This window comes from Lissotriton vulgaris, chromosome 2_1 (genome assembly GCF_964263255.1).
Source record: "Lissotriton vulgaris chromosome 2_1, aLisVul1.2, whole genome shotgun sequence".
Classification (NCBI taxonomy): Eukaryota; Metazoa; Chordata; class Amphibia; order Caudata; family Salamandridae; genus Lissotriton; species Lissotriton vulgaris.
This window is the reverse complement of record NC_141687.1, coordinates 1,582,170,670-1,582,196,342: the sequence shown is the minus strand read 5'-3', so window position 1 is coordinate 1,582,196,342 and position 25,673 is coordinate 1,582,170,670. Positions and strand designations below refer to the sequence as shown.

At 43.3% G+C, this 25,673-nt stretch overlaps 1 protein-coding gene across 1 annotated transcript in view; it reads left to right on the top strand.

Annotated features, from left to right (window-relative positions):
* Positions 1–25,673, top strand: part of LOC147732932 (von Willebrand factor D and EGF domain-containing protein-like) — a 1,979,930-nt gene that overhangs the window by 518,838 nt on the left and 1,435,419 nt on the right. The gene's annotated exons all lie outside the window — the stretch shown is intronic.

Below are 25,673 nucleotides of genomic sequence, written 5' to 3'. Positions count from 1 at the left end.
AACTCCAGGTATTAAAAAGGACCACTCATAATTAGGGCCAATGTTTTATCTTGTTGCTTAATAAGAATGCTCACAACCACTGGGTTTATTATATACAGTGCAATGGGGACATTCTTAATTCATCCCTCTAATGCATGAGTATTCGCAAATATTTCTTCCGGGGCCAAATTATTTGGTCCGGGGTTTGATTGAGGGCCTTTTTGTCTTTGCAAGCAAAACACATGCTTAGCTTTGAAAACCAACTACAAATAGTTGTTGAGGTGTCTTCCCTCTAGCCACTTTTCATTTACAAGTTTCAAAAGATTTCTGGAAAATGTTGTATTTTTAAGTGGAAATTATATATCACAATGGTGAACAGTGGATAGGTTTCAGAGACAAATAGAAGGTGAATAAGGGTATGTTGATCAACAAATATTTATTTCAAAGTAAACTGAAAAACGAAAAACGAAAGGATTGATAATGGAGTGCAAGTAATCCAAGTGATGCTGGCATGGGTTCTTGAAAGTGCTGAGCATAGACTTCTTAGGTGGGAAGGAAAGAAGCTGGCTTTGTGGGGCGCTTGAAGTTCCAAGCACTGGTGCACCTAGAGTACCCTGAGCTCCCTCATCTTAGCAGCACACCAAGGGGCATATTACCAAGGAGGGTGATAGGCGAATATCGCAGCGTTAGCGGGCGTTTCCGGCCGCTAAGCGGCGATAATTCTATCGCTCTATTAAAAAGCTGTCGTTAACAGCAGTTAGCCCAGCTTGTAGGCGATAGCGAGCTGTTTTGGGCCCGCTGTGCATGTCAGTGGTATTTATTGCTAATGCCATGCAAAGTGGGTGTACCCAACCCGCTAGTAACTGACAGCAGTCGCTAACGTCGCTATCGCCTATTAGCAAGGCAGGCGTAGCGATGGAAATATTTGCGCTAAGCGCGAATATCTCTAAATACTAACACCTGCCAAGACCAGTTCTTAGCCATGTGATCAAATTGGAGGTGGATAACATGGCTAAGAACATTTCATCGCTAATGCGTGAATATCGCTGTATTCTCAGCGATATTCACGCATTTCGCTGCTAACGCCAGGATTTTTATCGCTTTTGAGATAAACCTTGCTAATAGCAAGTTATTTCATCGATAAAAATCGGTGATGTGCGGCGATAAAAATATTGCAGCTAATCCTACTTAGCGATAAATATCGCTATTTGTTGGTAATATGCCCCCAAGTCTTCATAGCACATGACAGCCAGCAAACACTACATGTCAGCACAAGACCTGATAGAAACGAAGCACCCAAACACCAAATCTTCTAATCCATGCACATCTGAGCAACATTTTAAGACTCTGCATCCAATCCCCCCTGCAAGTAAACCATGCACCAGCTCTCCGGGAATCAGTATGAAGTAGGAAAATTCAGTCTTTTCGACCAACATGCACCCAGGCCAAGTGCTCTATTGCTAAGCAGCACACAGCTGAATGGCCTCTGGCATTTGACAGCGGCACCCGGGGCACTGAACCTTTGTAGGCTGAATCTCAGCACGTGTCAATCAACACCGACCCAGAAATCCTAATGATCCTTCTCTTACTCATGTGAGAGTGACCAGACTTTCACACTGTTATCCAGGATAGACCATGGACATTTCCAATGTTTGGCAATAACTCTAGACACAAAGAAACCAGTGAACTGCAGTCGCACCAGAAATAGATTGAGGACGTTCTATCAGGATTGTCAGAAACAGTTCAAGAACGAGGCAGCACTGTTATTCTTTTAATTGGACATTAGCAGCGCTCCTCAACAAAATACTTATATTTTTAATAAAATAGTAGCAACACTTTTAGAAATGGCTGCTTTGACTTTACTGGGGCAGCGCCATAACTATTTAACATGGGTGGTATGCTTTTTAGGAAAGGTGTATAACACAAGAAATGCTTTATTTAATGTGACAGTGCCTTAATTGGGCGATGTATGCAACTTTACAATCCATTACTGATAACGTTTTAGGACATCTGGTGCACAGTGGCATACCTAGACCTACTGCCACCAGGGGCCACCCCTAAGTTTGCCGCCTGGTTCTGCAGGTAAGAGCAGGAGAGAGGTGGTCGATGGATGACTTGTTCCGGGTGGGGGGGGGGGGGGTGGATGTGGCGGCCTACTGACGACTTGTTCTTGGGGGGCGAAGGGATGGTGGTAGTTGACAGACACTATTTGCTCACCTTCGCCGTCCACAAAAAGAGTGCTGCCTGGGGTGGACTGGCCACCTCACCCCCCCTAGCTATGCCACTGCGGTGCATCCTCTCAAACTCATTAGCAGATGTAACAGTATGCTATATGTTTTTCAGCATCAGACCTCAAAAGATAAATGAATGGTTGAATGACCATGACCATAGAATCTGATATCCCCTTTATTCTGGTGAGCATGTGGCACTTATGCTTGGTGATACATGGAGGAGATACTTCACAGACGGCCGAAGTGGGATGCACACAGAGGGCAATGTTAACAAACATCTAGGGCTGAGGACCACAGCCAATAGAAGACGACCCAAAGAGGGTGCTAAAGAAACATTTGTTTAATGACCCTGAATTTACAGCTTTCCTCTGGTAGATGGGCCTATGCCAACTCTATGTGGACACCTTCGTACTACAAGGTAGTACCATTTTGTGAATAGAAATTCACCTCCACGAGTGTCTGCTAGCAACTGCTGCCCAAATGTACGATCTCTACCGGTTATGATAGCCGCACTTCGCTTCCTCTGTATGTGTGAAAGTGTATTCTCCTTGTGTCAGCACAGGAGCAGAATGTAATCTGTTGTGATGCTTTGTGAAGGAAACAATCTTGAGGCAGGATAAATATCCATTAAGCGTGCAGCACAAAGAAGGATCATCGCCAAAAATGTTGTGATGCTTCGTGAAGGAAACAATTTTGACTCAGGATCAACTGAGGTAAGTTTATTGGTAGTACACAACCTGGCCTCCGACCACCTCAACAGTCCAGTACAACTGCTAACAGTCGAGTGCCGTCAGCCTAACCTTCGGACAATACAGACCCTAGATTTGTATCCGCATGCAGAGAATGCAATGACAGGTAAGAATACATCAAAACATAATTCCTCGCCATCCGATTCTTAAAGCGAACAAACCCAAACAGCAAACCACAGCAAGATTTAAGGAACAAGGGCCAGGGAAGGGATACCACCAAGTAAATTGTGTCGAAAGTGAGAAGACGCTGCTGATTAATTACAGTGATACAAGATCAGACAACATTCATATTAGGAAATAAGGCAATTTTTGTTCCTTCAATGCATACTACTTGTAATGTAACCACAGCACAAAAGAAAGGGCTCGGACAGCACACCTGTGGTCACTAGTAAGTCAATAAACATGTGTTACAATCAATGGTTATCCATAACACCCATTCCAACCCTACAAAAACAACATAAACAGCAATAGTATTCATCAAAATATAAGGATCCAAGCCATGTAGTAATCTTGATAATCTTTATTCCAAATAGTATTCTTAAAACTTCCCAGCACACGACTTGCCGACACGTGTTTCGTCTAAAAGACTTTTTCAAGGCTGGAAATATAAAAATAATACACCAATAAGTGTTCTATACATATACATAGTGAATTTAAATACATAATTAAATCTATTTAAGTCCATATTGTTTAAAAAGAAAATACATCTCTAAATGAAGTGCATTCCATATAAAAGTAAGTGATCTAATCTATATAATATCAAAAAATCAAAATTATCGAAGAAGGGAGCAAAGCAATTGAACAAAATAGAGCTCAAAGATGTTACAAATATTACATATTAAGGGAAAGAAAAAAAGATATATATAAGACAAATAATAATGGACATTGCTAGTACTCAATTAATTTATTTACAGTAACATAGCGTGAATATAAGTAGAGTACCTCAAAAGTACCAGTAGCATTATCAGAGGCAGAAGCACATCCTATAGATAAGAAGAAGAAGAGGGTAGCCGCGTTGACCAAGAATAAACAAAAAATATTGAGAAATAAGAAAAAAGAGCAGAAACAGACAAGAAGAAGAAGAGAAAAAGAGGAGCACCATATAGTTAAAGTGAGAATCCAAACAATAAGGAAAATAACCCACCAAAGATGGCAGTCCAACGTCCCGCGGTCTAAGACGGTTGTATCCAAATACGAACTCAACATTCACATAAAGTCCCACTGTGGGCATACGCTATTTGTAAATCAATCTGGATGGATACAAGAAAGGAAAATTTACCATTTCCAACAATACCTGCCTCAAAGATATATTCATTCTTGTACATTCCAAGATTGCAATCTCTTATTCTGTCAATTTTTTAATATTTAAGCTACAAGTAGGCAAAAACGCTTCAGTCTATTTGTATGCTGCATATCTAATCTGATACATTGGCCTCAACTACCCTCTGTCTCCATAGTAGAACCTTTAGATCATACTAAGAACGTTTATAAAGAAAGGGACCATGATGCCAACAGGCACACTCACCACTCATAGGCCACTGAATATTATTCAATGAAGGAATCTTCGTATCAAACACGTTCCAGTTGAATTCCCAAACCAAAATATCATCACCTGCAGTTATAGTGAGGGTAAATATTTGGTGTATAGTCATAAGTCTGTGTGTAATATTTATCAAGGGCAAACTCTATTCTACCATAAAACGTGATAGATAAAATCTATCGATGTACCACCAAGGCTCAACGAGGGAAAAACGTCCCATAACAAAAATTGCACTCAATACGATCCTTGTCCACAGATTCGAAATTTGCGGCCATCTTGTAGTGTATACAATAAACGCCCCATAACAAAAATGGGACTCAATACATTCCTTGGCCACAGATTCGAAATAAGCGGCCATCTTGTAGTGTATACAATATTACTTATCTAGAGGCCTTGTTACAAGTGTCACGATATCGCGACCATATTAACGTGTATAGAAGAGTACTTCAAGCGGCCATCATACAAATGTCCGTGTAACTAATATGTGTAATAATCTCCATTGTCCAGAGTAAATACATCTTACACTGTTGCCAAATCTTCAATGCGATCCTTGAACACAAATTTAGAAAATAGCGGCCAACCTGACGAGTATATATTAGTACTTGTCAAGCGGCCATCATACAAGCGCCAAAGTAGCTAATGTATATGATAAAGATGACAACCCAATGCTCAGTTACATTACAACAATATTCCAGCAAGAGTTATATTAGTTCTATAGAATGTTTAGTAAATAACTAAATCTGGCCTAACTCCTGATCCAATAGAGGGAGACACTCAATAATGTCCACATTCAATTGTTTTCTAAAAAGGACAAAAGAGAAGGAAAATGTCAAAAACGGAGGTGGAGGACAGAAAATCCACAAAGAAGTAAGTCTATAAAGGAGCAGAAAATCTTCAACAGCATATGAAAAAAAATATCGTAATCCGCTTTGTTACACTTTCAGCTCCCTGACCTTTGTATCTATGTACACAGAATACCACAAAATGAAATGGATAAACACCATCCACTTGTACATAGCCCACATATGGTTAAATTAATCACGTACGAACACATGCAGCTCTCGATCGGTATTCGAGCCCATATCTACTGCTCTTAATTTAATTAACCACCTAGATTCTAATTTTCTCAATGCTATCGTTCTATCTCCTCCTCTTGGATTAGCTTTCACTAGGTCAATACCATGGAATTTCAATGCCAGTTTTTTTAGTGTTGGCATGCGTACCATTGTACTGTACTGCCAGGGGGTAGTTTACATTACGGTTCCTAATGGCCCTGACTTGTTCCTATATCCTCTCCTTGAGAGGCCTGATAGTACTCCCAGTGTAGATTAATTTGCATTGACATACAATGCAATAAACTACATACTTAAAGTTACAGTTTATGAAGTCATTGAGCACCCATTCTTTAACTATGATTATGCTATTTACTACTTCCACGTTTTTACTATACTACTCATTATTGTGAGGCTAACGAATGTGTGGACGTTTCTCTATCTAGAGAACGCTACTACCCATTCTTTGGAAAACTACTTGTAATGTAAGCCAAGATTTGAGTTGCATCGAGATTGGGAAGGACTACTCTCCTAAGAAAGCTTTGTGGTAAAAAGGGAATTGAGGCTGAGCTGATCCCTGTTGAAAAAATGCAAAGTTATTCGTTCATCTATCTAGACACATCAAGAATTATTTTAAATGCAAACATGACAGAATGCATTGCAATATTTTGTAATAGATGGACCGTGGAAGTCCAGAAACTGGAATCACATTGGATCTGCAGTTACAGAAATAGAGAATGTGTCTATGTTGTAAAACGAAAAAGTAATAGAACAAGCAATACAAAAAAAATAAAGTAAATTGTAACCTGGCCTGTGGTATGGGAATACAGTATTTCGCTGGGAGCATGCCTTGGATCTAATCTTATTTTTGGTAGCCCAGAATACCAGATCTGGTAAGCGTGGAAACCTGTACCATGGAGTAGTGTGTGTCGTCCTTCTGCTTCCTGTGCTCGTTTGGACACTATTAGAATGATGAAGCTGGGTTACATGCAAAGAAACTGAACAATTAATGGTTGTTGTGACGACTAGCATCAGGAATCGTGAGGGGGTTTCCTCAAGGCAGAATCGTGCCATCCTAATTTTGGTTTTGGAATGTGGCTAAAGTCTTATCCCACTGCATTTCTATAGGACGTTTCCTGAGGCCCCTGCTCATCTTTCTACAGAGAGAGATCAATTCAGCATTAGACGAATGCTTTACTGTGGCGTGCCAGTAAACAACGTTTGGAAGAGAGTGCACCTTGGTAGGAGAAGGGTCAGGTCTAGCGATCAGCTGTTAACCTTCCCTGATTAGGGGCGCTTGTAGAGACCAAGAATACAACTTTCTAGGCACTGCAAGGTGTTGTGGCCTGTTTCAAGTCAGATGTTGGTAGCTATGGGGCAGTCCCAGAATATGTGTTTAATGTCTGCAGCTTCATTTCAACAGCGAGGCAGGTAGTATTAGCAGTATCATATATGTTCCCTAATCTTGCCAGAGTTAGGTAAGCTCTGTGAAATCTGGAATTTCGTGGAACCTTTTAAGGCTGTGATAGTATGAAGTCCCATTCTTGTTGGCTTAAGGGTACACCTCACATCAGTTTCCCATTGGGCACACAGTTGTTCAAGAGGGGGGTGAGTTCTGTTTAGGATAGCTCAAACCTGCTATGTTACTAGTCGTCTGCCTATTTCTATGGGTGTTATAGGGGATGGGATATTGGTTCTATTTCAGTTATGTTCCATGCGTCTTTGAAGGAGGTTCAAGCAACACGTGTCAAGCAACACCAACCCAGAAATCCTAATGATCCTTCTCTTACTCATGTGAGAGTGACCAGACTTTCACACCGTTATCCAGGATAGACCATGGACATTTCCAATGTTTGGCAATAACTCTTGACACAAAGAAACCAGCGAACTGCAGTCGCACTAGAAATATATTGAGGACGTTCTACCAGGATTGTCAGAAACAGTTCAAGAATGAGGCAACACTGTTATTCTTTTAGTTGGACATTAGCAGCGCTCCTCAACAAAATACTTAGGGGCAGATTTATGTCGGACTTGCGACGCCGTTGCGTCAAGCAACGGCGGCGTAACGTGGCGCATCCCTGCGACCCATTTACAACGTGACGCATCTAGGCAGATGCGTCACGTTGTAAAGCCCTGCGCCACATGTGGGCATTCCGGCGCAGGGTGTACGTTCCGGGGCAGGTGCGCCTTGCAAAAGTGGCTGAGTGAAATCTACAAGATTTCACTCGGTCACTTTTAGGCCAATGCTGCATCAAAACCCTGCGCCTGCTTGAAGCAGGCGTAAGGCTTGATGCAGCATTGGACAGATATGGCACCCCGAGCCTTGATGGAGCTGCATCGCGCTTGCGACGCAACTCCAGCAATGCGCCACCTTTACGGCACAGATGCATCACGCATCTGTGCCGTTTTTGCCCCATGGTGCGCTGCATTGTAAATGCAGCGCACCATGGGTGGCAGAGCTGCGGCGCACAATAACTGCCGCATCCCTGGGGATGCGCCAGTTATTGTAAATCTGCCCCTTATATTTTGAATAAAATAGTAGCAACACTTTTCAAAATGGCTGCTTTGACTTTACTGGGGCAGCGCCATAACTATTTAACAAGGGTGGTATGTTTTTTAGGAAAGGTGTATAACACAAGAAATGCTTTATTTAATGTGACAGTGCCTTAATTGGGGGATGTATGCAACTTTACAATCCATTACTGATAACGTTTTAGGACATCTGGTGCACAGTGGCATACCTAGACCTACTGCCACCAGGGGCCACCCCTAAGTTTGCCGTCTGGTTCTGCAGGTAAGAGCAGGGGAGAGGTGGTCGATGGACGACTTGTTCCGGGTGGGGGGGTGGATGTGGCGGCCTACTGACGACTTGTTCTTGGGGGGGGAAGGGATGGTGGTAGTTGACAGACACTATTTGCTCACCTTCGCCGTCCACAAAAAGAGTGCCGCCCGGGGTGGACTGCCCACCTCACCCCCCCTAGCTATGCCACTGCGGTGCATCCTCTCAAACTCATTAGCAGATGTAACAGTATGCTATATGTTTTTCAGCATCAGACCTCAACAGAGAAATGAATGGTTGAATGACCATAGAATCTGATATCCCCTTTATTCTGGTGAGCATGTGGCACTTATGCTTGGTGATACATGGAAGAGATACTGCACAGACGGCAGAAGTGGGATGCACACAGAGGGCAATGTTAACAAACATCTAGGGCTGAGGACCACAGCCAATAGAAGACGACCCAATGAGGGTGCTAAAGAAACATTTGTTTAATGACCCTGAATTTACAGCTTTCCTCTGGTAGATGGGCCTATGCCAACTCTATGTGGACACCTCCAGGCTACAAGGTAGTGCCATTTTGTGAATAGAAATTCACCTCCACTAGTGTCTGCTAGCAACTGCTGCCCAAATGTACCATCTCTACTGGTTATGATAGCCGCACTTCGCTTCCTCTGTAAGTGTGAAAGTGTATTCTCCTTGTGTCAGCACAGGAGCAGAATTTAATCTGTTGTGATTTTGTGAAGCAAACAATCTTGAGGCAGGATCAATATCCAGTAAGCGTGCAGCACAAAGAAGGATCATCGCCAAAATTGTTGTGATGCTTCGTGAAGGAAACAATCTTGAGGCAGGATCAATTCAGGTAAGTTTAATGGTAGTACACAACCTGGCATCCGACCACCTCGACAGTCCAGTACAACTGCTAACAGTCGAGTGCCGTCAGCCTAACCTTCGGACAATACAGACCCTAGATTTGTATCCGCATGAAGAGAATGCAATGACAGGTAAGAATACATCATAACATAATTCCTCGCCATCCGATTCTTAAAGCAAACAAACCCAAACAGCAAACCACAGCAAGATTTAAGGAACAAGGGCCAGGCAAGGGATACCACCAAGTAAATTGTGTCGAAAGTGAGAAGACGCTGCTGATTAATTACAGTGATACAAGATCAGACAACATTCATATTAGGAATAAGGCAATTTTTGTTCCTTCAATGCATACTACTTGTAATGTAACCACAGCACAAAGGAAAGGGCTCAGACAGCACACCTGTAGTCACTAGTAAGTCAATAAACATGTGTTACAATCAATGGTTATCCATAACACCCACTCCAAACCTACAAAAACAACATAAACAGCAATAGTATTCATCAAAATATAAGGATCCAAGCCATGTAGTAATCTTGATAATCTTTATTCCAAATAGTATTCTTAAAACTTCCCAGCACACGACTTGCTGACACGTGTTTCGTCTAAAAGACTTTTTCAAGGCTGGAAATAGTAAAATAATACACCAGTAAGTGTTCTATACATATACATAGTGAATTCAAATACATAATTAAATCCATTTAAGTCTATATTGTTTAAAAAGAAAATACATCTCTAAACGAAGTGCATTCCATATAAAAGTAAGTGATCTAATCTATATAATAACAGATACATCAAAAAATCAAAATTATCGAAGAAGGGAGCAAAGCAATTGAACAAAATAGAGCTCAAAGATGTTACAAATATTACATATTAAGGGTAAGAAAAAAAGATATATATATAAGACAAATATTAATGGACATTGCTAGTACTCAATTAATTTATTTACAGTAACATAGCGTGAATATAAGTAGAGTACCTCAAAAGTACCAGTAGCATTATCAGAGGCAGAAGCACATCCTATAGATAAGAAGAAGAAGAGGGTAGCCGCGTTGACCAAGAATAAACAAAAATTAGAGGGAAATAAGAAAAAAGAGCAGAAACAGACAAGAAGAAGAAGAGAAAAAGAGGAGCACCATATAGTTCAAGTGAGAATCCAAACAATAAGGAAAATAACCCACCAAAGATGGCAGTTCAACGTCCCGCGGTCTATGACGGTTGTATCCAAATACGAACTCAACATTCACATACAGTCCCACTGTGGGCATACGCTATTTGTAAATCAATCTGGATGGATACAAGAAAGGAAAATTTACCATTTCCAACAATATCTGCATCAAAGATATATTCATCCTTGTACATTCCAAGATTACAATCTCTTATTCTGTCAATTTTTTAATATTTAAGCTACAAGTAGGCAAAAACGCATCAGTCTATTTGAATGCTGCATATCTAATCTGATACATTGGCCTCAACTACCCTCTGTCTCCATAGTAGAACCTTTAGATCATACTAAGAACGTTCATAAAGAAAGGGACCATGATGCCAATAGGCACACTCACCACTCATAGGCCACTGAATATTATTCAATGAGGGAATCGTCGTATCAAACACGTTCCAGTGGTATTCCCAAACCAAAATATCGTCACCTGCAGTTATATTGAGGGAAAATATTTGGTGTATAGTCATGAGTCTTTGTGTAATAATTATCAAGGGCAAACTCTATTCTACCATAAAACGTGATAGATAAAATCTAGCGATGTACCACCAAGGCTCAACGAGGGAAAAACGTCCCATAACAAAAATTGCACTCAATACGATCCTTGTCCACAGATTCGAAATTAGCAGCAATCTTGTAGTGTATACAATAAACGTCCCATAACAAAAATGGAACTCAATACGTTCCTTGGCCACAGATTCGAAAAAAGTGGCCATCTTGTAGTGTATACAATATTACTTATCTAGAGGCCTTATTACAAATGTCACGATATCGCGACCATATTAACGTGTATACAAGAGTACTGTCAAGCGGCCATCATACAAATGTCCGTGTAACTAATATGTGTAATAATCTCCATTGTCCAGAGTAAATACATCTTACACTGTTGCCAAATATTCAATGCGATCCTTGAACACAAATTTAGAAAATAGCGGCCAACCTGATGAGTATATATTAGTACTTGTCAAGCGGCCATCATACAAGCGCTAATGTAGCTAATGTATACGATAAAGATGACAACCCAATGCTCAGTTACATTACAACAATATTCCAGCAAGAGTTATATTAGTTCTATAGAATCTTTAGTAAATAATAAAATCTGGTCTAATTCCTGATCCAATAGAGGGAGACACTAAATAATGTCCACATTCAATTGTTTTCTAAAAAGGACAAAAGAGAAGGAAAATGTCAAAAACAGAGGTGGAGGGCAGAAAATCCACAAAGAAGTTAGGGGCATATTACCAACAACTAGCGATAATTTTTGTCTCTAACTTGTTTAGAGACAAAAATTATCGCCGCACATCGGCGATTTTTATCGCAGATAAACCTTGCTATTAGCAAGGTTTATCGCAAATGCGATAAAAAACGGCTGCAATGCATGAATATCGCTGGAAAGTCAGCGATATTCATGCATTATCGAGCAAATGCTCTTAGCCATGTTATCCACCTCCCATTGGATAACATGGCTAAGAACTGCTCAGGGCAGGTGTTAGCTTTTGGAGATATTCACGCTTAGCGAGAATATCTCCAAAAGTTGGTAATAGGAGATAGCGATGTTAGGGACTGTTTCCAGTCGCTAACATCTTGGCACGCCCACTTTGCATGTCATTAGTGATAAATATCACTGACATGCAAAGCGGGGCCCAAGATGGTCGCTATCTCCTATTAGCTGTCACTAACTGGAGTTAGCGACAGCTTGGTAATAGGGAGATAATTTTATCTCCGCTTTCTTGGCTTTTAAAGCCAAAAAAGCGGAGATAAACCCCCTTGATAATATGCCCCTAAGTCTATAACGGAGCAGAAAATCTTCAACAGCATATGAAAAAAAATATCGTAATCAGCTTTGGTACACTTTCAGCTCCCTGACCTTTGTATCTATGTACACAGAATACCACAAAATAAAATGGATAAACACCATCCACTTGTACATAGCTCACATTTGGTTAAATTAATCACGTACTAACACATGCAGCTCTCGATCGATATTCAAGCCCATATCTACTGCTCTTAATTTAATTAACCACCTAGATTCTAATTTTCTCAATGCTACCGTTCTATCTCCTCCTCTTGGATTAGCTTTCACTAGGACAATACAATGGAATTTCAATGCCAGTATTTCAGTGTTGGCATGCGTATCATTGTAATGTACTGCCAGAGGGTAGTTTACATTACGGTTCCTAATGGCCCTGACGTGTTCCTATATCCTCTCCTTGAGAGGCCTGATAGTACTCCCAATGTAGATTAATTTGCATTGACATACAATGCAATAAACTACGTACTTAGAGTTACAGTTTATAAAGTCATTGAGCACCCATTCTTTAACTATGATTATGCTATTTACTACTTCCACGTTTTTACTACACTACTCATTATTTTGAGGCTAACGAATGTGCGGACGTTTCTCTATCTAGAGAACGCTACTACCCATTCTTTGGAAAACTACTTGTAATGTAAGCCAAGATTTGAGTTGCATCGAGATTGGGAAGGACTACTCTCCTAAGAAAGCTTTGTGGTAAAAAGGGTATTGAGGCTGAGCTGATCCCTGTTGAAAAAATGCAAAGTTATTCGTTCGTCTATCTAGACACATCAAGAGTTATTTTAAATGCAAACATGACAGAATGCATTGCAATTCAGCGCTTGGACGCCTCCGGGCAACAATTCGCGCTATATAAATTCACATCCAATCCAATATTTTGTAATAGATGGGCCGTATAAGTCCAGAAACTGGAATCACATTGGATCTGCAAATACAGATATAGAGAATGTGTCTATGTTGTCAAACGAAAAAGTAATAGAACAAGCAATACAAAAAAATTAAGTAAATTGTAACCTGGCCTGTGGTATGGGAATACAGTATTTCGCTGGGAGCATGCCTTGGATCTAATCTTATTTTTGGTAGCCCAGAATACCAGATCTGGTAAGCGTGGAAACCTGTACCATGGAGTAGTGTGTGTCGTCCTTCTGCTTCCTGTGCTCGTTTGGACACTATTATAATGATGAAGCTGAGTTACATGCAAAGAAACTGAACAATTAATTATTGTTGTGACGACTAGCATCAGGAATCGTGAAGAGGATTCCTCAAGGCAGAATCGTGCCATCCAAAGTTTGGTCTTGGAATGTGGCTAAAGTCTTATCCCACTGCATTTCTATAGGACGTTTCCTGAGGCCCCTGCTCATCTTTCTACAGAGTGAGATCAATTCAGCATTAGACAAATGCTTTACTGTGGCGTGCCAGTAAACAACGCTTGGAAGAGAGTGCACCTTGGTAGGAGAAGGGCCAGGTCTAGCAATCAGCTGTTAACCTTCCCTGATTAGGGGCGCTTGTAGAGACCAAGAATACAACTTTCTAGGCACTGCAAGGTGTTGTGGCCTTTCAGATGGGAGAGGATAGTAGTTTTTTCAAGTCAGATGCTGGTAGCTATGGGGCAGTCCCAGAATATGTGTTTAATGTCTGCAGCTTCATTTAAACAGCGAGGCAGGTAGTATTAGCAGTATCATATATGTTCCCTAATCTTGCCCGAGTTAGGTAAGCTCTGTGAAATCTGGAATTTTGTGGAACCTTTTAAGGCTGTGATAGTATGAAGTCCCATTCTTGTTGGCTAAAGGGTACACCTCACATCAGTTTCCCACTGGGCACACTGTTGTTCAAGAGGGGGGTGAGTTCTGTTTAGGATAGCTCTAACCTGCTATGTTACTAGTCGTCTGCCTATTTCTATGGGTGTTTTAGGGGATGGGATATTGGTTCTACTTCAGTTATGTTCCATGTGTCTTTGAAGGCTGTTCTGAGGTGCTTGTTTGTCAGCAGGGATTCTGTATTGTTAAACTAGGAGGTCAAAGGAAATGAGGTTCCCATCTTGGAATAAGTCTCCCACATAGTGTATGTCCAAGCATACCATGCCTCAGCCATTAATGGAGAAACACACAGTTGGAAACAGAGGAGCATGCAGAGTCGGATCACGGAGGATACACTTTTAGATCTGAGGAAATGGCCAGGGCCTTGCGAATACAGTCATGCACTACTTGAAATAGGTTGTTGATGTGTCAGGGAACTGGCAATCGGAAGGAAAGCTTCACAGAATAAATCTATGGCTCCATGTGAGGGTATATTACCAACTTCATGTAGAAGTTGACCTGCAGTCCATCACGGAGGCCACTGTAGTTATGTTGCAAAGCAGTAATTGGAGGAACATATCCTTTTTGTTTGGTCACCCCCCCACGTTTTGCCCCAAGCCTGATGGTTATGGCTCTGAAAGTGCACTGGAGCTTGCTGCCCAGGCTACTGTGTAGGTGTTCTCTCCCTAAAACTGAGACATGGGAATTAGTAACCCCAATTGGCAAGGACGTTATCTCACTTATACGACCATGATAACTGGTACCAGTGGTACCCAGGTTAAGGGAGTTAAAGGGGTCACTATGGCCTAAAACACTGTTTGTGCCACCCTGAGTGACCCAAGTAAACAAATGGCAGCAGCCGTGCCATTGCAGACTACAGAAGCAGTGCAAACTACTCGAACATCACTTTGCCCTCACCATGTATGACAAGGTCAATGCACTATTTCTTTAATGCCAGTCATCGCTAACCACACATTCACCCATAAAGTAGGCTTCCTGAGCCCAACATGCAGGCTGCATTACCTGAAAGGTGTGGCCATATAAATGCAAGCTTATATGTCCCTATAGTCACTCTTTCAATCAAGGACTATAATAAGTGATCAGGTGGCTGTAGGATAAAATGGACTGGCACCTGGGCACTCCCCATGGTTGCCAGCTCCATTATGCCTCCACTGAAATATTTCATGTTTGGTATCAAACCACTTGCCTCATCACCCCTGACATTATTCTAATGCCAGAGTTGATGTAGCATGCATTTAGGGGGCTACCTTAGAGGTTGTCCACCTGAGTGCCTCAGCCTCTCCTGTGCTGTACCTCGCAGCCTGCAGCTGCTATCATCAAGACAGGGATCAGACCCCCTGCTAGGAGGTGTGAACACTCCCATGAGTCAAAAACAAAGGCCCGGCTGGGAGAGAGGTGACGACGCCCTCCCTGACAACATGGCCACCGAAGTGGCACATCAAGGCAGTGACCTTCAAAACGTACACAGCCTTTGATATACATCCAGGTTGCCTCCCAAAGGAGAAAACAACCCTCCCCAGCCTCCAAGCACATTTATATCTGTGCATGTGGGAAAATTATGCAGTCAGGTGGTGTACACCCCAGAAGGCTAACCACAACCCTAGGGTGGGCTACCTGGTCTCTACAACTAAGTAAGGTTTCTGCTATTTTAAAAAAATGTGTTATAATAGACAGTTCTGGATAGAAAAGGCAGTACAACCCAAAGGATGTGGGCATCTCAGGTGAGGATTATCTACTGGGACAAGTAGCCCATTGGCTTCTTGGACTTGGGTTCGGCCCACACCCCTAATGCCCCATAATCTAGGATTTAAGGGACACTTTTTCACCACAACCTCAGTTCTGATTTGAATTGCAAAAAAGACAAAGAAGAAACCTGTTTCTGTGACAACAGGTCCTGCACAAAACAAAAGCGCAATACTCTGCACCTGTGAGAAACTTCCTGAATACAACTCACTCTGTACCAAAGACGGATTCCCCCAGACAGAGAGCCAAAGGCTACTCTAGGCTCCCATGGACTTGTGGCACTAGTTCCCTGCATTTTACAGGTGAAAACAACATCCCAGAACCAAAGAATAACTGGCCATTGACCACTGGCCATTGGGCCTTCCAAGGGATATCCCAAAAGTATGTGATCCAGTACATTGTGGGAAATGTAGTTTTGACCTCCAGCAAGTTTTAGGTGGCTACTGTTTCCCCTGGACATCAAGATGTCAAAGTATCTTCTAATTGATCTTACCACTGCCAAAGCTTGACGGTTGCCAGTCTGGCAACCACTGCCTCCACTCATTGCTGCACCTTGAGGGAACTCTACAGCTCCTTCAACCCACCACCTCAGCACTCGGTGAAAGGAGCTGTGGAGTTCCTCACCAGCACCAGGTGAATGGGAAAACTAGCTCTCCCGCAGCTCCTGCTTCAGTACCAGGAACAACCAGAACAACACCACAGCTGGGCCCTAGGAGTCAGGTAAAATCAAATTGACTGTGATGGCCTGGTCTTGGGACCCACATCACCTTACCCTCAAGTTAGTTTCTTGCAACTCGACCAGCAAGTGACTGATTATCACTAGTGCGTTTTATCTTTGACCGCAAAAATGTCTGCAATATTGATTTGCACTAATTTATTTTGTATTCTAAAATCCATAACTCCGATTATACTCATCCTATTGTCTTCATTTTGGTGTCTAAACTAATTCATGGGTATACTCTGAAATTCTTAATGCATGCTCCTCCAGTAAAGCTTGGCTCTTTGCCACACTACAGGACTGAGCCAATGATTTATTACTGTGAATCCAAGGAGCATCCTTGCGGTATTGTGAGAGTATTACATAGTGAAGCCTAACAAGCCTCACTACATAATACTCCACTTTCCTACAGTAATTCTCAAAGGTAGGCGCCTCCAAGCATTCTATCTCCACTGGGAGCCGGAGTTCGAACAGTGCCCCTCTGCAGCAGCCATTATTCCAGATCAAATCCCAATTCTGCCATTGCGCATGTAGAAGAAAGGTTTGGGGAGTAATAGTGGTAGTTTCCTGAACTAGTGTAACAGTTTTGGTAACATCACCATGTTAATGAGGGTAATCCACCAAGGGTAAGTCAGCGGTAAGGTCTTTCAGAATGCTATCTGCACTCTGATGGAGGATACTGCTATCAGGTTTCCATCTAGCATTTCGATGTTCGAATACTATATCTTGATACCCAGGTACTTGTAGGTTGTAGCATCGCATCCGTCTTAGTGGCCCTCTATTATTATGTCTTGTCTTGGAAAAGTGGGGCTTAGGAGAAAGATAAATATTTATACCTAGTTCAAGCCCAGGCCAGACACAGCTCAGCCTTGTGTTGAGTTTGCTATTGCTGAAACTCCCTGCCAACTGTCTGTAATGTAAAGCATCATATTATCTGTGTATAAAGATGCTATGGGTGTCTGGTTAAAAAGAAGGATTCCCCTCTCTTGGCCCAAAGCATGGAGATGCATCTCTAAAGGTTCTATTGCAAGGGTGAACAGCAATGAAGAATGGGGGCATCCCTGTTAGGTGCCTTGCTGAACAGGCAGAGCATCATATGTAAGCTAGCCTGTTCTGACTGGAGCTAGTTGATGGTTGCATAGTAATTTATTAGTTTGCCTCATTTTATCCCTCAAATATATCTGGTAAAGCACTTCAAACAGGTAGGCTCAGTCTAATGTGTAGAATGCCTTCTCAAGATCTAGAGTCAGAAGTGTGGCAAATAGCCAATTGTGTGTAACCTACAGATGTTTAGTGATGTGGATCTCCTCAGGATGAAACCGTTTTGGTCAGGTGTACCAATAACAGCATCAGCGGCATCAATTGTAATGCCAATATTTTACTAAAATTATGAAGTGGATACAAAATATTGCTAGAGATCTGTAGGAGCCCACTTCAAGAGGGCCTCAACTAGGGTTAGGGAGAGAGAATAGTAAAGCTTTCCTCGTGGTCAGGGTGCAAGCTTATCTATAATTCATATAGGCATGGCACGAGGAAATCAGTAAAGTTCTTGTAGAACTCAATAGGAAGTCAGTCTAAACCAGGAGATTTATTTGTAGCAAAGTTGCAAATTGCTCCACAAACCTCTTGTTCCGTAATGGGGTTCTACCTTACCTCCATCTGTTCCATAGGAATATTTGAAAAATGTGCTCCTCTAAATATTCATAGGTTTGGTCTTGGAGGACATGGAGTCTGAGTTCATATAATCCACTGTAATTGTTGGTGAAGACTGTGTGGATGTTCAACTGAGTCCAAGCGATAGTGTTCTTAGTGATGTAGGTGACAGTGATGTGGAATCTGGGAAAGTCTTGCTTAACCAATCAGTATAGTAATCTGTTTGACTTGTCCCCTGTCTTTGCTAAGAGGAATTTATAATCCAGAGACTGGAGTGATTCAATGAGTGGTGCTTGTTGTTCCCTGGCTAAATTTGTGTGGAGATTATGGTCCCTGTATGCATCAGTTTCTAGAGCTCAACTTTGTTTAGGTTGCACACTATGGTTTGAAAAGCTCCAATTACTGGTTGAAAACATTGCCCACTGAGGACTGTTTTAAATGAGTCCCATTCCACTAGTATGTAAGTGGCTGAGCCTGTGTTATCAGTGAAGTAGTTTACAATGTCTTCTCAGATCTGTTCTCTAATGCCTTAGTCTCCTAATGTTGTGGGCTATAGCTTCCAGGTTGGGCTTGGGGTATCTTCCTTCACAGTGTAATGATCAGAAGTAAGGGGGTATAATTGGACAGTGTTCTGCTCAAGTATTTACTATTGTGGACCAATGCTTTCAAGGAGGGAGGCAAAGAAAATGGTTACGCCGGATATGTAGGTCCTTGGGGGGGAGTAGTAGAAATAGTCCCTGGTACTCTACTGAGTAGCCTTCCATACATCATACATACAGTTATTAAGAACAAATGTGTGAGCCATTGTGCCTACATCTCAGTGCTGCATATGTGGAGGACCTGTTGAGGTATAAGTCTAGTCTGCGATTAACATCCCCACCAATGATCCTGGGGAGGTGGGCCAAGCGAAGCAGGATAGTGAACTGATCTGCCAGGAAGTGAGCCTGGACAATGTTTGAAGCATATTTACTGCACAGCAAGAGTGGCGTTCAAAACATAGGGCCTCTATGAATACAAAGCACTTTTCCGCATCTTTAATGTCTTCAATGGAGATGAATGGTAGTGAACATCTGACACAGATCACAGTTATTTGGGCATAATTGGAGTACTCAGTGCAATAACAATAATGTTTTTGCAATTTAAGGAGGAGGCCTTTGGTCATGTGTGTTTCTTGTAGGCACGCAATGTGGAAGCATCTGCATTGCAGGTATGTATGAATGTCATTAATTTTACTTGCTGTATCCATTTCCTAGACGTTCCAGGACACCAGTGTTATTATGGACATGTGGTTCGGAGTTATTTCAGCTGGGGAGTCATGACCTCTGAAGGATTTAAGCAACTAACTCTGCATATGGATTGGGTTCTTCTCTGTGTGGAGCGTATTTGAGAGAATCCGGGGAGCAGCTGCATATTTTGCCATTTCTGGAGGAGCAAGGGGAGCGAGAGGATGCTGCAAGAAGAGGGACTCCAAGTCCCAGGGGCCTCTTCCACCACCCGCACCTGTGCTCACTTTTTACGTGGTGGGCGCTACGTAACTCCTTGCCGCTACAGCTTCGCGGGAGTGTCTGTGTATTTTGCCATTTCTGGAGGTGCAAGAGAAGCAGTAGGATGCTGCTAGAAGAGGGATTCCAAGTCCCAGGGGTCTCTTCCACCGCCCGTACTTGTGCTCATTTTCCTTGTGGTGGGCGCTACATAAGTCTTTGCTGCTCCCACTTCACGGGAGCCGCTGCGTATTCGGCAATTTATGAAGGAGCGAGAGGATGCTGCAAAAAGAGCGACTCCAAGTCCTAGGGGCCTCTTCCACCGCCTGCACCTGTGCTCACTTTCCACATGGTGGGTGCTACATATCTCCTTGCAGCTCCCGCTTCGTGGGAGCCGCTGCATATTTTGCCATTTCTGGAGGAGAGAGAGGACGCGGCGAGAAGAGGGACTCCAAGTCCCTGGGGCCCCTCCCATCGCCCGCACCTGTGCTCACTTTCCACGTGGTGGGCGCTACATAACTCCTTGCCACTCCCGCTTCGCGGGAACCTCTGCGTATTTTGACATTTCTGGAGGAGCGAGAGGAGGCTGCATGAAGATGGACTCCAAGTTCCAGGGGCCTCTTCCACCATCCGCACCTGTGCTCACTTTCCACATGGTGAGCGCTACATAACTCCTTGCTGCTCCCGCTTCGCGGGAGCGGCTGTGTATTTTGCAATTTCTGGAGGAGCGAGAGGACGCTGCATGAAGAGGGACTCCAAATGCAAGGTGCCTCTTCCACCACCCACACCTATGCTCACTTTCCACTGTGGTGGGCGCTACATAACTCCTTGCCGCTCCCGCTTTGCGGGAGCTGCTGCGTATTTTGCCATTTCTGGTGGAGCGAGAGGAGTGAGAGGATGCTGCAGGAAGAGGGACTTCAAGTCCTAGGGGCCCCTTCCACCACCACACCTGTGCTCACTTTCCACGTGGTGGACGCTACATAACTCCTTGCCGCTCCTGCTTTGCGGAAGCCGCTGCGTATTTTGCCATTTCTGGAGGAGCGAGAGGACCCTGCAAGAAGAGAGACTCCAAGTCCCAGGGGCCTCTTCCACCGCCCGCACTTGTGCTCACTTTCCACGTGGTGGACTTGTACCTATTTATTTAACCGTCATACCCGCTGCGCGGGTGTGCGCCCGGCGAAGCCTGGTCAGGCCTGTTTGAGCCCGTTGGAGACCGGAGGAGGCTGAGCTGGCCCCCCCTCCAACGCCTTCAACATCACAAGGTCAGCCCTATTGTTTAACTGTTCTGTCAATTGTTGATGAGGGGTGCGATATTTGGTAACAAAACTATAGTGTAGTAGCAAGCCTATGATGACTGCATGTGAAGGGAAGGGGAAGAAAGCCGTGATGGGCGGGATTGTTGCTGGGACACTTGACCAGTTTCTAACCAGAGCTACATCAGTGTTAGTTCATGAAATTGCACTCACTGAGCGTCACCTTTCATTGGACGCCATGTATGCCAAATGTTCATCTTTGGGGGGCCTGATGTCGGCACACTCACCCGAGCAGCATATGTTTGCAGAAACCGACCCTAGAGATCTGGGAGAAAGTAGCAGTCAAGTGCCACAGGATCTAGCAAATATATCTATGGTTCGGGAGCCTCGCTCTATTGTTCCACCTATGGATTTATCCTTGATAGACACTGATAGCGGCACAGCCACACGTGCCTCCACAATGTCTTCACCCAAAGTTTTGCTGAAAGGGGCAGACCATGTATCGGGACTGGCCTCCAAGAGGAAGTGAGGAGGGGGCACACAGAGGGGAAAAAACCCAAAGACAGCGATTACAGCTCCGTCAAGCACAGAAGCGCCCCGGGCAACTACCTCCTCATCAAATACTTTGTCTACAGTTTCTGCTGACTGCTCCTTGCCCCTAGATGAAGAGGGATTTTGGTCTAAAGTAGGAGCCCTCATCACAACATCTATGCTGCCTTTCTTTGAGAGGTTGTCATTTGAACAATTGACTGTAACCAATTTTGATTGTATAAAGAGTAGTTTGGGGGGGAGTGTTCAGCCAAATGTAATGATAACAAATGGAATCCGGGATTCAGTAGCCTCCAATCCCCCACTGGCCACCCCAACCATATCTACTACAGTGGATGTCCCATCTTGTGGGAATGACATAGCTGTATCGACCACCTATAGCGTAGCAGTGGTACATGGAAGAACAGGTTGCCCTCAGGGTGTGAGAGTAGAGCAACAATCCCTGGGAAGGGCCCTGGCCCAAAAATCATTTGGAAGAGCCACGGAAACACCCAAAACTAGTGAATCTAAGCACATCCTGCCATGTATTGATTTACCCCTGGAGGGAATGACAGTATTTTTCTTGCACCTAGTGTCCCTCTCAGCAATAGATTCAGTGTATTAGATTTGGTAGATTGACTGACTCCAATTGACCTTTGTACACCTATTATGGTTAAACAGTTGTGTAATAGTATCTTGTGTGTGGGAGCTGAGGGAAAAAACCAACAGGTACTGCTAAGAAATGAGTTGGTGAACCAGGAGACTAGCAAAACCACTAAAGATAGCGATCATGAGGAGACGGGGAAAACTTCTAATGTATTCAAGAATAATATTTTAATAACTAGTGATGTGGCATGAAACCACCAACCATTAGGGACCGTTGAAAATAATTATGAGGTCCTAGAAGTTATAAATAGTGGAGAATTGGAGGTGACCCCGAGAGTGAAATGGAAGTAAGACCACATAGTCCTAGGATTCTGTCATGGAATATTGCAGGTCTAATGGCCAGATTGGAGCTCCCGATTGGGGTGATTTCATAGACTCCCACGAGATCTGCCTATTCCAAGAAACCTGGGCACTAAGACCACCACATAGACTACGGTTTGTTGCGTACTGTGAAGCGGCGGTGAAGGGTCCAAGGGGTAGACCTTCGGGGGGTTTGTGTATCTGGGTGGGCACCCATTTGGGTTGTACTGTTAAGAGGATAGAAACTCATTCACCTGATATTATATGTATCCTCCTCATCCATAGAAACCTTCCAAAGTTGGCCATTATCAATGTTTACTCTCGCCCAGCAAAGTATAGGCAGACATCCTCAACGCTAGATTGTCTGGCTGTTCTTCTTACTACACTGTCTGGGAAAGCGTATTTTTTAATTGTCAGGGACTTCAATTGTCATTTTGAACCCCTTAACAGCCTACAATCATCCATTAATAGCGATGAGGATTCAACCTGGTCAATCCCTGCATGTAATGCCTACCCGATAAGGGGGTGGACCCCACTAGTATTGCAACTAACCTCTCTTACCCTCACCCATTCGTTGAGGGCATGCAATGGACGCTTCCCTAATGACAATCAGGGGCACTTTGCTTTTGATAGAAATGGCCAGGCAACAATAATTGAATATATTTTGATAAATGTTGAAATCTGGCACAAGGTTGCGATGTTTGTTATCCACCCCCGTGAAGAAAGCGATCATAACCTGTTAGTCGTAACTTTAGATAGCCATTTAGTAGAAGTAGGGTATGCCCTGGATAATCTCTGACCAGACAATTTAATAGTGGTTGAAGGAGGGAGGAGAATTCGCTGGGGTTCTATAGTTCAATCTACAGAAGTAATATCGAATATGTATACTTGTATTATTCCCCTGTTAGAAAAGGTAAGACTTGTGTCTGGAAGTAGTGCCAACCTAGAACCTGATAAAGATTTTGGCAAAATCCACCAGGACTTGGTTGCAACCCTGGATGATTTTTTTATAATAGTTAGCCTAACAAGAGTAACCAACTCAGAGAAAAAAGACCCTGGTACAACAGGTCATGCAAGGATGCAAAGAGTGCCCTGTTGTTAAGCCTTAAGGGGGGGAACAGCAAGCGAATAAGGGAAGCAAGAGCCTTTTAAAAAAAAATTCTTTTAGCAGTAAAATCGGAATGGGAAATGGAAAGATGGCAGGCCATCAAGAACGCCTTGGACCAGAAAGATATAAGAATGAATGAATGAATGAAAGGTGTTTTATAACGCCCGAACTTAACCCCAAGGGGCATCAAGGCGCAAAAGAAACACACAAAAGTCCAAAACTACCAACTGCAAAATCAAAATACCGTTAGGAGCAGAGCCGCTATTATGCCTGAGAGAAAAGCCAGGTCTTCAGGCGCTTCCTAAAAACCACCAAAGAAGACTGACTGGAGAGCTCAGAGTCCAGAGGGAGAGAGTTCCAAAGTTTTGGAGCCAGGGTGGAAAATGCTCTACCTCCCCATTTAGCCTTCAAGAATCTAGGAACCGAGAGCACGTTCTTAGATGCCGAACGGAGAGTTCTTTGAGGGGTATAGACGCGTAGGAGGGACTTAATACCCTCTGAGCCTGAGCCATGAATTGCACCATGGGCCAGACAAAGAAGTTTGAAGGAAATCCGAGAGGAAATCGGAAGCCAATGGAGGTCCCTTCTGGCCATGGTTACAGAAGCAAGCCTAGGAAGATTCAAGACTACCCTGGCCACGGCATTCTGCACCATTTGGAGGCGGTGGATGGAGCTTTTGTTAATGCCACTATATAGGGCATTACAATAGTCTAGCCTAGATGAAACTAAGGCAACAGTGGATTGTTTCCGGGCTGCCTGAGATAAATACGGGGCACTCTTCCTCAGTGTTCTAATGATGCACAGCAAGTAGACACCGTTCTGTTTACCTGAGAATCGAATGAGAGAACGGGGTCGCTTAGGACACCAAGGTTCCTGGCGGAAAGAGTAGGAAGAGGGCAGTCCCCCAGTGAAGAAGGCCACCAGTCTTTTGACCACAGATCTTGACTGCCTCCAAAGACCATAATTTCGGTCTTTTCACCGTTCAGTTTTAAAAAGTTACGCACCATCCACTGGGAGACTGCCTCCATACATGCTCTACAATTGGATGCAGAGTCACTGTCGGACTGATTAATAGATACCAAGATCTGGGTATCATCAGCGTATGATAATACCTCAAGTCCAAAGGATCTCACCACGTTGGCAAGTGGGGTAACATAGATGTTGAATAATAATGGGCTCAACGAGGAGCCCTGTGGTACCCCACATTGCACTTCTTGAGAGGCAGAGAGAAAATTGCCCATTTTAACTCTCTGCTCCGTGTGATGTAATAAGGAAGAGGCTTCTAGAATTTAGTAAAAACTGGAAAAATAGAGGGTAGGACTCCCATCGAGCCAAATATTGGTGAGGAAGCCTGGCATGTCCATTTTAAAGATTTTTATTCAAGCCTACATAATGGATCTAGTGAGGTAAGGATGTCGGTTTGCTCTTAAACCTTTGATTGCCCTGGAGACATACTTCCATGTACCTTGGCTGAGGTATCAGCGGCCCTGCCCAAAGTACTACCAAATAAAGCTCCTGGGTTGGACAGAATCCCCAGGGACCTGTATAGAAATGAACAGGTAGTCTGGCCCCATACTCCATTTAATTCTATTCCTTATGGCATGCCACCCCCACCCATGTGGGCCGGGCAGAGATTATCCCTATCTATAAAAAAGGTTCCCCCATAGAACCAGTAAATTATAGGCCAGTTAGCAATATTGACATAACACAAAAGATTTTTGCTCGAGTGTTACTGGGAAGACTTCAGGAATGGATGGAAGACCTTATTATTTTAACTCCCCTACAAGCAGGCTTTAGACACAAAACATCCACTATAGATCAGTTGTTTAGACTCCAATGAATCTACTGGAAACATATAGTTTTGAAGGGTGGTAGTCTATACCGTCCATTCGTGGATCTTAAATATGCCTTCGATATGGTATATCCTGACCAGCTGTGGGATCTTTTGTTTGATATGGGAGCCCGACCATATCTTTGTCAGCAGTTCAAACGCCTCCACAAGGTAACTTTTGCTAGGGTAAGATTGGCAAGAACAGGAAATTAACAGCCCCCTTCCCCATTGGAAAGGGTTTGAGGCAGGGTTGTGTGCTCGCGCCACCCGTTTTCTCACTCTTCCTTAACGGGTTAATTGGAGACCTTCTTGCCATTAAAGATATTGACTCCCCAAAAG